This window comes from Tupaia chinensis, unplaced genomic scaffold (genome assembly GCF_000334495.1).
Source record: "Tupaia chinensis unplaced genomic scaffold, TupChi_1.0 Scaffold000028_1, whole genome shotgun sequence".
In the NCBI taxonomy this organism is placed as follows: domain Eukaryota; kingdom Metazoa; phylum Chordata; class Mammalia; order Scandentia; family Tupaiidae; genus Tupaia; species Tupaia belangeri.
In genome coordinates this window covers 7,746,043-7,759,269 of record NW_006159458.1, presented here as the reverse complement: position 1 = coordinate 7,759,269, position 13,227 = coordinate 7,746,043, and the positions used below count along the sequence as shown (strand labels likewise).

The window sequence follows — 13,227 nt, the reverse complement described above, 5'->3', positions numbered from 1 at the left end:
GGGAAAGTGATAGCATATATAGTTTTGAGAACTTCAGTTACTTGCATAAAATTGTGATTTAATATTCTTTAATGTAAAAATAATCTCAGAAATGGTCCTTGATTGGCTTTAACATTTGCCATTTTTTCTGTTATTGTCCTTTCTTATGATGACTCTACTCAAGAAGAAAATCATCAAATACCTAAGTTGTGTCACGACATGGATGAGCACATATTTATTAAGTGAATCAAAACTAAGTTGCTCATTACTCAATGTGGAATTTGTTTATTAAAACACTTCTTACTGTAGGCACATAGAGATGTAAGTACTATGAGAAGTGCGAGATCAGAATATCTAAGCTCTCCCATTATTATAAGGATCATTAACATTTTCATGTTTGTAGGGTATTAATTTTTTAAAAAACTGTTATTTACAAAAATAACACCTGACAGATAGTTATTTATGCATTGTGTTCTTTCTTCCAAATTCTCACTGAGATGATATGTTGCCGAGGAATGATTCTGTGTCACCAGCATAGGAATAACAGAGGAGAAAGCAATTGAGTAAGACAGTCCAAAAGTGGGGGAAAAAAAAAAAGACTATGGAGTAGCAGGAGACAGGTTAAAAAGAAGAAAAGAAGATAGGTGAAAGTAATGAAGTGTTGATGGAAGTATCTGTACAGTTCAAGATCATGCTTGTAATACATTTAAGAGCAACAGACTTTTCTAATCACAAAAGGGACTTCATCCAATTTCTCAAAGGACAGAGATTTAGAGAAAAGCCTTACTTTCCTGTTCTCTTACACGAATGAAGCTCTTGTTACAAAACAGAAGTGATGTCTTAATACAATATGATACTAAAAGATAAAGCTTTCAATAACTGATAGGATCATGTTGAATATAAAAAATAGCCTTACCTGATTAATTTTCAAGAATAGCTTAACAAAACTTGCTTAACCAGACTGTAGATGTGACAACCCCATAAAATACACATTCCCGAAAAGTTAGTGAAAAAAACACAGCCCCAAAACAAGTTACCCTTGAGAAATGACTTCTCAATATGGTGGCGGGTCACCAGCCCTTTGCTCTTTTTCATTTCCCAGTTCTTCTCTTTCCTCAGGACATTTGGCAGGCCTTTTTCAGGGGCTTATCCTGAGATTGCGCCAAATATCTCACAAAGGAATAATAAAACCTAGGCAAGCCTTTTGGCAGGAACTGCCATCTTCCAGTAATTAACCAAAATGACAAACACAAAGGGAAAGAGGAGAGGCACCTGATATATGTCCTCTAGGCCTTTTACAAAACATGGAGTGGTTCCTTTGGCAACATACATGCGAATCTATAAGAAAGGTGATATTGTAGACATCAAGGGAAGGGGTACTGTTCAAAAAGGAATGCCCCACAAATGCTACCATGGTAAAACTGAAAGAGTTTGCAATGTTACCCAGCATGATGTTGACATTGTTGTGAACAAATGAGTTAAGGGCAAGAGTCTTGCCAAGAGAATTAATGTGCGTATTGAGCATATTAAGCATTCTAAGAGCAGAGATAGCTTCCTAAAACACGTGAAGGAAAAATGATCAGAAAAACAACTAAAGCGCCAGCCTGCTCCACCCAGAGAAGCACACTCTGCAAGAACCAATGGAAAGGAGCCTGAGCTTCTGGAACCTAATCTCTAGGAATTCATGGCATGATAAGTGCTAAAAATAAACTAATCTATGGTGAAAGAAAGAAAGAAAGAAAGAAAGAAAGAAAGAAAGAAAGAAAGAAAGAAAGAAAGAGAGAGAGAGAGAGAGAGAGAAAGGAAGAAAGAAAGAAAGAAAGAAAGAAAGAAAGAAAGAAAGAAAGAAAGAAAGGAAAGAAAGAAAAGCTAGGCATCTGGGAAGATTGTACACCCCATAGTACTCAGCCAATGAAGAACTGGGGGAGGCACTTGCACATTAGGGAACAAATTGCTTGTTGTAACCAATTTGAGTGTGCCTGCCCATCAGACACCCCATCTGGCAAGACTGCCATTGAAGTCTTGCTTCCCCATACCTTGCATCTCTATGTCATTCTTTGACATTTGATGAGTGTGTTTCTCACACTGAATACCCTACACAGACAGACTAGGAAATGTGCATCATTTCACAGTGAAAAAAATCTACTGCATAATGGTAAAATTTTTTCCTTAACCAAAATATTTCCTAATTTAGAAAATCAAAGAGGTCCTTTAAAATATTTGTTTTACTTAAAGAGTTTCAACTACTATTTAACAAAACAATATTTTCCTTGAAGAAATACATGAAATGATATTTCATACTAGAACACCTTTTTTTTCCTTTCATTATTGGGTTAGTTTACAAATTCCAATAATATATTTAAAAAACAATTTTGAGAGAGATTTTTGCTATCAGGCACATATACTCACCAGAGAGACAAAAAGTGAGAAATCACTCCCCAAGGGGCATGGCCATGCCACAATCCATTGTCCTCCATTCTCCCTTTGGGACCATGCGCACGGATGCACACGCGCCCAGCATGAGTTTAAGCTGCTGGGTCTGGGTCTCAAACCACAGTTGACTATATGAGAGTCCAGCAATGTAACCATTATCCCATTTGCTGGTCCTGATATATTAAAAATTTTAATCCAAAGTAGATCAGAAATACTCTAAACATGATCATTAAAATTTTATATAGCAATTACCATAGACCAATGAAGTAAAAATTGTTGAGAAAGTTTTGTACGTACATCTTCCAAAAGGGATTACTGTTTTTTTTTTTTTAAGAGGTTGTTATGCTATAGGGCGTGTGCGCTCACCAGACAGAGAGAGACAGAAAGACAGAAAACGAGAAATCACCCCCCAGGGGGATGGCCACACCGCAATCCCTTCTCCTCCATTCTCCTCTCAGGATCTTGGGCAGGCATGCACACGTGCCCAGCAAGAGTTTGGGCCACCGGGTCCAGGACGCGAACCGCGGTCAACTACATGGGAGTCCAGCGACATAGCCATTACGCTAACTGCTGGTCTCGACTACTGATATTTTTGATGAATCAGAATTTAAGATTTTTTATTTCTCTAAATGATATAATTTACAACTTTTATGGAAACTTTCAAATGTCCAAATTTCTTTAGCAGTAGACTTAAAAATGTGTTCCAAATTCTAGATAAAGAAAACTCAATGTGATGGGCTTTTCAGAATTGCTACTCACTTTGTACTCATGAGTACTTACGACCTTGAGGTTTTTGATAAAGTTAACCACAACTAAGGTAAGACTCAGAACAGGGCCTTTACCTAATTAGTTAAGGGACTTAGAAATGGCCCTTATCATTTCTGTACCACATCTCCCTCAACTAAAGAGGAGAAAGGGCGGACTAAGTTATCTGAAAGCCTATGTTTCTGTATTATTAGGTTGGTACAGAAGTAATTGCATTTTTACACTCTTGAAGTTTGCTGTTTGATATTGAATATATTCCTAAATACAAGTGTTTATGTTATATGTCACTTAAATTCACATTTGCTGCTTTTCTTTGCTAATAACATTACTTGCTATTTATTTTATATGAATTGTGGAGTATGAAAATGACATTAGGTAAAAAGCAAATTTGAGCAATTTTCTTATTCAAGTTCAAATGGGTAATGAAGCAGCAGAGACAACTTGCAACATAAATGCACTGGCCCAGGAACTACTAATGATGGGCAGGACAGTGATGATTCAAGAAGTTCGGAAAAAAGGATGAGAACCTTGGAGATGAGGATTGTAGTGGCCGGCCATCAGAAGCTAACCATGACCAGTTGAGAGCAATCATCAAAGCTGATCCTCTTAGAACTATAGGAGAAGCTGAAGAACTCAATGTGGATCATTCTACAGTAATTTGGCATTTGAAGCAAATTGAAAAAGTGAAAGAGCTCAGTTAGTGGGTGCCTCATGAGTTGACTGGAAAATTTTTAAATCATCATTTTCAAGTGTCTTCTCTGATTCTACCAGGCCACAATGAACCATTTCTTAATTGGATTGTAACATGTGACAAAAAAGTGGATTTTATAATGACAACCAGTGATGACCAGCTCAGTGGGTAGACTGAGAAGAAACTCCAAAGAACTTCCCAAAGACAGACTCACAACAAAAAAAACTATCGTGGTCACTCTTTCATGGGGGCTGATCCACTATAGCGTTCTGAGTCCCACCAGAACCATTCCATCTAGGAAGAACATTCAGCAAATCGATGAGGTGCACCATCAACTGCTAAAAACTGCATCTGCACTGGTCAACAGAAAGGGTGCAGTTCTTCCCCATGACAATGCCCTATAGCATAATGCACACTAATGTATCAAAAATTGAACAAGGTGGGTGAACAAGTTTTGCTTCCTCTGCCATATTCACCTGACCTTTTGCCAACAGACTATCACTTCTTCAAGCATCTTGACAACTTTTTGCAAGAAAATACTTCCACAACAAGCAAGATGTAGAAGTTGCTTTCCAAGAGCTCCTCAAACCCCAAAGCATGGATTTTTATGCTTCAGGAATAAACTAGTTTATTTCTCATTGGCAAAAATGTGTTATTTATAATGGTTCCTATTCTGATTAATAAAGACCTATTTGAGCCTAATTATAATGATTCTAAATTCACAGTCCATAACTGCAATTGCCTTAGCACCAACTTAATAACTTACTGATCAAAAGTGTCCAAATAGGTAATACTCAAAGTGTTGGTCTAGGATGAGGTCAACAGCATATTCTATAATATAAACTACAGGACTGTTCCTTCATCAAGAAAGTCTTGCAGATAAAAAGAATGTCAGTTTATATACCCTTCAACCATGTAATTGACTGGTCATTAAATAATTAAGAAATCATACATTAAGTTTGGCCTAACAGGGCACAGGCCTAAGCCAGGGAAGCTTAAACAATTAATCGTTAATTCTGGGGACCAGCAGATGGCATAACGGTTATGTCACTGGACTCCCACATGGCTGACCATGGTTTTAAATCATCATTTTCAAGTGTCTTCTCTGATTCTACCAGGCCACAATGAACCATTTCTTAATTGGATTGTAACATGTGACAAAAAAGTGGATTTTATAATGACAACCAGTGATGACCAGCTCAGTGGGTAGACTGAGAAGAAACTCCAAAGAACTTCCCAAAGACAGACTCACAACAAAAAAAACTATCGTGGTCACTCTTTCATGGGGGCTGATCCACTATAGCGTTCTGAGTCCCACCAGAACCATTCCATCTAGGAAGAACATTCAGCAAATCGATGAGGTGCACCATCAACTGCTAAAAACTGCATCTGCACTGGTCAACAGAAAGGGGGCAGTTCTTCCCCATGACAATGCCCTATAGCATAATGCACACTAATGTATCAAAAATTGAACAAGGTGGGTGAACAAGTTTTGCTTCCTCTGCCATATTCACCTGACCTTTTGCCAACAGACTATCACTTCTTCAAGCATCTTGACAACTTTTTGCAAGAAAATACTTCCACAACAAGCAAGATGTAGAAGTTGCTTTCCAAGAGCTCCTCAAACCCCAAAGCATGGATTTTTATGCTTCAGGAATAAACTAGTTTATTTCTCATTGGCAAAAATGTGTTATTTATAATGGTTCCTATTCTGATTAATAAAGACCTATTTGAGCCTAATTATAATGATTCTAAATTCACAGTCCATAACTGCAATTGCCTTAGCACCAACTTAATAACTTACTGATCAAAAGTGTCCAAATAGGTAATACTCAAAGTGTTGGTCTAGGATGAGGTCAGCAGCATATTCTATAATATAAACTACAGGACTGTTCCTTCATCAAGAAAGTCTTGCAGATAAAAAGAATGTCAGTTTATATACCCTTCAACCATGTAATTGACTGGTCATTAAATAATTAAGAAATCATACATTAAGTTTGGCCTAACAGGGCACAGGCCTAAGCCAGGGAAGCTTAAACAATTAATCGTTAATTCTGGGGACCAGCAGATGGCATAACGGTTATGTCACTGGACTCCCACATGGCTGACCATGGTTCAAATCCAGATCAAGAGGCTTAAAACTCAAGCCAGGAGCCTGTACATGCATGCCCAGAATCCCTAGAAGAGAATGGAGGAGGGGGGCACTGAGGTGTGGCCATCCCCCTGGGGGGGATTTCTCACTTTCTGTCTCTCTGTCTTTCCAGCAAGCACACATACCTGATAGCAAAAATCTCTTGGGAAAAAAAAGAAAAAGAAAAAGAAAGAATTAACTATAGATATGCTTATTGGGATCATATCACCAACCCTAACATTGTGAAACATGGTCTGACAGAAGCAAATTTACCTATATGTTACCAAAGTAAAACAAGTCATTTAGGGACCAGCAGTTGGCATAATGGCTATGTCACGGGACTCCCATGGAGTTGACCACGGTTCAAGTCCTGGACCCAGTGGCTTAAATTCATGCCAAGCGTGTGTGCATGTGTGCCCAAGACTCCAAGAGGAGAATGGAGGAGAAGGGATTGCAGTGTGGCCATCCCCCCTGGGGGGTGATTTCTCATTTTCTGTCTCTCTGTCTCTCTCTGTCTTTCTGGCAAGCACATGTGCACCCTATAGCAAAAATCTCTCAAAAAAAAAAAGTTACTTAAATAGAAAGCACAAAATTCACAGGAAAATTAAAATCATTGAGATAAATCACCACCTATTTTATCAGGTACCAAAGAATATAAGGGAAGAATAATTGGTGTGTATAAACAAATGATTTAAAATATGAATGTCTGAGGAAATTTAGAGCAGGGTATTGTATGTATAAGCCTAATCACTGAGTATAAAAAAATGTCATTTTTCAGAAGTTCCTCATTTTGGAAGTTATAGATTATGTATATTCTTTCATTAGAGTAGTCTCAAAATTATGTTTAAAATTAAGAAACAACCCTATCCATTTTCATTATTTAATCGTGCTGTTTCAGTCAGCTGCAACAAAATATTGTAAACATATATTTTAAATATTAAGTGTTTACACAAGAAGGAAAGAGAGGAAATGTGAATTGAGATTCTTCCTTGAGGTGAAAATTACTATGAGTGGATGACATTTTTATTATTCAGGTACTTTGAGGCATTCATTTGGCCAAAGCTGACTGCTTAGATAGATGCTAGAAATCTATACCTACATATTTTTAAATCTGGACATTTTAAACTAAGGATGCGTTCATCATAAACATGTGTGAATGATTTAACCAATGACTTCTTTCACAAATTCTGACCTTAAAGCAGCACTGTCTTTTTCGCCCCTCGGCAGCTATTTGCTTGTGGGACAATTTCTGTCTCTCCCATATACACACCCACGTGTACCACATTTCTATATACATTACTTCACTTTAAAACGTCTTTTAGTGCTTCTGAGTCTGACTGATGTAAGATGTTATTTTGAACATGCCAAAGCAGCTAAACGGCTCCAGTCTTTTCTTTTCAGCCTACATTCCTTGATAAGTGGCAAAGCTTCCCACTTATCAGTCACTCAAAGTGACTGTGGCTGTCAGTTGTGTACAAAGCGCAATCAGTTTGGAAGCGGAGACACCAGCATTTTTCTTCTCAGCTTGAAGCAAACACGTTTTGACTGCTAGTCATTCAATTTTAAAGCATCCTCAATTAGGGGCGGATGAAGATATAAAGAAAACACATCCTAAACACCTCCACTAGGCAACAGAAAAATTTTATTGTTATCTCTTGATTTACCTTACGGCAGCATCCCTCCTCTTTTTCTGGCTGCATGACATGAGTGCTCATGACAACACACCCTCTATCATGAAAAGACTGCAATAATATATTACACTAACACTCAGGGAAGCCTCTGTTTGAGCCTGTTTATGTTTTATTTTGCTTTCTCTCTCTTGAATCACCCCACAGGAAAATAAAATAATTTACTTTTAGATTTAAAACCAAACTCAATCTTTTAGACTCACTCTGTTTATTAGTGATCAACTTTTTATTCGATAGAAACATGAAACGCAACTCAAGACTGAGAAGAAAGAGAAGAAAAGTTAGAGAAAGGAACTGTGGAAGGGAGAAGGTAAAATAAAAAGTGTAAAGGAAATCATTAGTGATACAATCTGATGGTACAGCAGCAGGCATGGATATAGGTACCAGCAAGGTCATGAAAAGGAATACAGAAGCAGAAAGAGAATAAAAAATGTAGTCCCAACCAAATAGTAGTTATTAGATAATAGGAAAAAGTATTAAAAAAATATATAGGCTACAGAGGATAAAGAAAAAGTGATTAAAAGAGACATACAAAAACCTGACTATACGTGTGAACACACATACAACTCATATACAGTGTACACACACGTATGTTAATACAAATCTGTATTTAGATTTACATGTACAATATTAAAACTAACTCATTAGTTTACTTCTGTTAAATATATGTAATATACATAAGCAAATATTATGTAAGTTCACTTGTTCTAATTTCCTATTTAGGTACAACAGGAGAGTCAACATAAAATAATTCTTTTTAAAAAGATAACATTTATCTTGGGGCCAGCAGATAGTATAATGGTTATGCCACTGGACTCCCATGTAGTCAACGGTGGTTCAACTCCTGGACCTGGAGGATTAAACTCATGCCAGGTGCATGTGCATGCATGCCCAAGATCCCAAGAGGAGTATGGAGAAGAAGGGATTGTGGCATGGCTATCCCCCCTGGAAGGTGATTTCTTGCTTTCTGTCTCTCTGTCTCTCTGTTTCTCTGCCATGTGGCACATACTCTATAGTCAAAATATTTATTTTTAAAAAGATAACATTTGTCTTTTATAAATATAGCATCCTAATTTTTTTAGCATTTAAAGGTGAAGGTTTAGTCATATTCATTATTTGCTTATGTTGAACACATTTTTAAAAATTTGTAAATATTTATTTTTCACATTTATAACAGGGTAATCTCTTATTTTGTTGCTGAAAGTGAAATTAAATTACTTTAAAAAAATAACTTGCCACATTTACCAGGTGATAGGTTTAAATCAGTTTGATAAAAACAATTACTCTTATTTTCTAGAGATTGCTTAATCAAATCAACCATTGCTACACTTATAAGAAGAGAGAGGAAAAAGGTGCCTTTCTATCAACAAAGCACTCAACTGTTGAGGTCTCAAAATCTCTCTCTCTCTCTCTTTCTCTCTCTCTCTCACACACACACACACACACAGATCCCTCAGTTCTATCAGCTATGAAATGGAGATAATACCAAATCCTACTTGAAACTTGTGATGATTAGATGAGATGATCTCTAAACTGCCACACACTAAATAAATATTGGGCTGCACCTTTGTCTCACTTACCCCTACAAAGTGATCATGCTAATTTTCTTAATATTTGTAATGCCAAGTCAAACATTATTGAAATAGAATGATAATTTAAAGTTTGAAATTGAAATAGAATGACAATTTAATGACAGTATAAACTTGGAGCCAGCAGGTGGCATACTGATTAGGCGTTGGACTCCCCCATGATCAACCACAGTTTGAGTCCACAACCTGGTGGCTTTAAACTCATACCAGAAGCATGTGTGCATGCCCAAAATCCTGAGAGGAAAATGGAGGAGAGGGGATTGTGGTGTGCCCATCTTACTTGGGGAGAGGTGATTTCTCACTTTCTCTCTCTCTGTCTCTCTCTGTTTATCTGGCAAGCACATGCCCCTTATACCAAAAATCTTTCCAAAAATTAAGATGATATCAACTATATAAATAGATAGTTTGTGGCCTGGAAATCCCGGATAAGATGACTAGTTTAAACCTTTATTAAATACAATAATGGAAAAATTGCTATTGGAAATGACTAATCTTTAAGACAGGAGATCTATGCTCCTGAAATGAATGGAAAAAGTTTTAAATCATGTGTAGCACTAGAACTCTCTAGTGCTGGTTACCCACTTTTGATGTATATCAAACATTTGAATTACTTCAATCTTTGAGAAATAACATTATTGTCTTATGTATTATTCTATATACTACACAGTGGGTGATATGCCCTTCATTTTTTAATCCATTCATTCAATAAATATTTTTATTTCTTATTGTATGTCAGGAACTATTACAGGTACTTTGCTTACAACGGTGAACAAGGCAGATAAACTATCTAGCCACATAGAACTTATTGCCAAATTTGTGTTATAATGGCAGTAGGGATACAGCAGAAAACACAAGTAAATATAAGGGGGACCCTAAGGGCTGTAGGGAGGAAAAAAAAAAAAACAAAGAAAAAGAAAAGCCCGATGAAATTAGAGACTGACTTGAGGATGCAGGGACTATTCTGGACTGGCTTTTCAAAGGGGGGCCTCCCGCGGGGGAGGGGAGGCGCGAAGAGACCTGAGTGAAATGAAGGTCAGTGTTGTGTTATGAAACAATAAAAATAAAGCATTCCAGGCCATGAAATGGCAAATGCAAATGCCTTGATTCTGGAACACTTCTGGCATGCTTCTAGAAACCAGTAAGGATAGGTTTGTAGGGTAGAGGGAATGAGAAAGACTGAGACTGACAGTTTCCCAAACAGAGTCCAAGAGAAAAAGAGTATGGATATATTTAGTCAGTTATTTTTAAATATTTTGGAGAGCACGTGTGCTGGGGTGGGGGGGAGAAAGCACCCCTCTATGGGGCATAGTCAAGTTGTAATCCCTTCTCTTCCATTTGTCCAATACTGTCAGCACGTGCATACATACTGACCCGCTGTGTTTTCCAAGCTTCCAGGGCTAGAATTCAAACCATGGTCATACATGTGGGGCCTGGCTCTCTTAACCACTAGAATATGGGGCAAGTCAGAGTGGATCTATTCTAAATTAAATCATTTTGATCATGGCTATAGCATGGATTTAACGTATTGCTCCAGCAGCTTTGTGAAAAAATTACGGTAGGGAGTCAGCAGAGAAGTACAGTGGTCTACTTGTTGAGAAGTGTAGTGGAGTAGTCCAGTGAGGTATGACAGTGATGCAGACTAGACTAACAGTGGTCAATTGATTGATTCTGAAGATAAAATTAATGCTAACAGGTTGATTTTGATGTGTAAGTGAAGGAAACGATTCAAAGATGTCTCCCAGGTTTTTGGTCACAACAAACAGGCAAATGTTGTATTCAGAAATGGGTACACTGAGAAAGAGTTTGGGGGGAGATAATTAAAGGATATGTTTCAGAAATGTGAAAGCTGAGGTGCCTATTCAGTGTCTTTTTAAATAGGCTAAACAGACATTTGGATATCTGATTCTGAATTGAAGGAGAGAGATCTAGGCTAAGAGACAATTTATGAGTATTACCATTAGGATGGTATATAAAACCAACAGAATAAATGAATATCTTTAGGAGTAAGTGCACATAAATAAGTCAGATGACCGGTTTCTCACAGCACAGTAAGGTAACTGTAGTTCACAATAACTTATTGCATATTTTAGATAGCTAAGGGAGGGTTTTTGAATCTTCCCAATACAGAGTAATAAATGTTTGAGATCATGGATATCCTAATTGCTTTGATTTGGTCATTACGCATCGTATTCATATCCTGAAAAATCATACTATATTCTATAAACATGTTTATACCCCCCCAAATTATTACTACATGTCAATTTAAGTGCTTTCTTCTGAGACAGGGTCTAACTCTGTTGCTGAGGATTGCCTCAATTTGCAGTCCTCCTGTTTCTGCCTCCCGAGTGACTGTGATTACACACATACCACCACACCTGAGAATGAAAAGATTTTTTTTTTAAAAAAAGAAGTCAGATGATGGAGCATTATAGTCATTCACCCTTTTAAGGATGGGAAGAAAATCCACAAAAAGAAAATAAGAATGAGAAATAGAAAGTTAAAAAAAAAAAAAAGGAAAATAGCGTTTTGAGAGGGCCAACTAAAAACGTTTTAAGGATGTGGGAGTAGTCTACTTTATCAAATGCTGTGCTGCGACCTGGAGTATGATGAAGCTCAAAGTAATTTATCATTTCTAGAGCAATCAATGAAGAAGAAGCAATAACAGTTTTTTTCCCCTTTTCTTAAATTTACGTATTCCTTTAAAGATAGAGAGACAAATGCCTCCAACAAGGTCATCAGACCACACTCCACCCCTAGCCTGAGCCAGCAAAGACCACAGGCCTGAGTGCAGGGGCCCAGCACTGCAGGAAGGCTTCGTGACATAGACTGAGAACCTTCTCACTCAGTCCAGTCGCCTTACCACTCACTGCACCACATGCTCCAGTTTTCCCTTTTGTTTCTTCTTTAAGAGAAAACTAGAGTCAATCCTAATGTCATAAAAGTAACCTTAATTCTCTTTCTTTTCCCACTTCTTTTTTCTTTTTAATTTCTTTTTAACTTCCCAAAGTGCATGCATTTGCCAGAGACAGAGCAACAGCAAGAGCAATAAAAAATGCATCCCCCCGTGGGGCTTAGTCACGTTGCAACCCCTTCTCCTCAATTTCTCCATCCTGTTGGGATTTGGGGCATGAAAACACATGAATTTGGCATATGTTTTTGGCAAGCTGCCAGGACTGGGATTAAAATGATAGGTAGCAATGTAAGATTCAGCTCCTTTGACCTCTAGGCCACAGGGCCACCACTCCTTTCCTATTTTATTTACCAGTTTGTCTCTTTAATGGAGAAAATATAATAAAATACATATATACACACAAACACATATATACATACAAAGTACAGAGTCAATAAGTTTTTCATTGTCTCTTAAGTTATATGAAAATCTACAAGAAGAGAAGTTGGTCCAGCCATCATGGTATACACTGGATGCTGCTGTTTGGCAGCCTGGCACCACAATGGGGCCCACGTTCAATTTCTGGACCTAAAAAGACAAATACGGCCGCACATTACTATGATCCCAGCTATGCAGGAGGCTGAGGTAGGAGGATGGTGAGTTTGTGGCCAGGATAACCTGTTAACATCATGAGTCCCTGACTCAAAGAGCCAGGCATGGTGACATATACCTACTGTCACCATTGCTAGGGAGGCAGAGGTAGGAGGATTGCAACATACAGAAACTCTGTCTAAAATGTCACGTACACACACACACACACACTCAGTCTTTACACATACACACAAAGTTTAAGTTAGCTACTTATGTAGGGATCTGAAGCAAATCTGTATGTGTTCAAAATGCCAATATGTATGTTTTAAGTCATGACATAAACTGCTCTTAGAAAATAATTCATTATTTGCTAACTCTGTGAATTTTATTGGCATTTAATTTTCTACTTATTTGCTAACTCTGTTCAAAGGTAGGAGACAGAAATTCTTTCTAAAATGGGGATGGTGGTA

At 37.5% G+C, this 13,227-nt stretch overlaps 1 protein-coding gene across 10 annotated transcripts in view; it reads right to left on the bottom strand.

The window, feature by feature from the left end:
• Positions 1–13,227, bottom strand: part of SOX5 (SRY-box transcription factor 5) — a 1,018,333-nt gene that overhangs the window by 223,697 nt on the left and 781,409 nt on the right. The gene's annotated exons all lie outside the window — the stretch shown is intronic.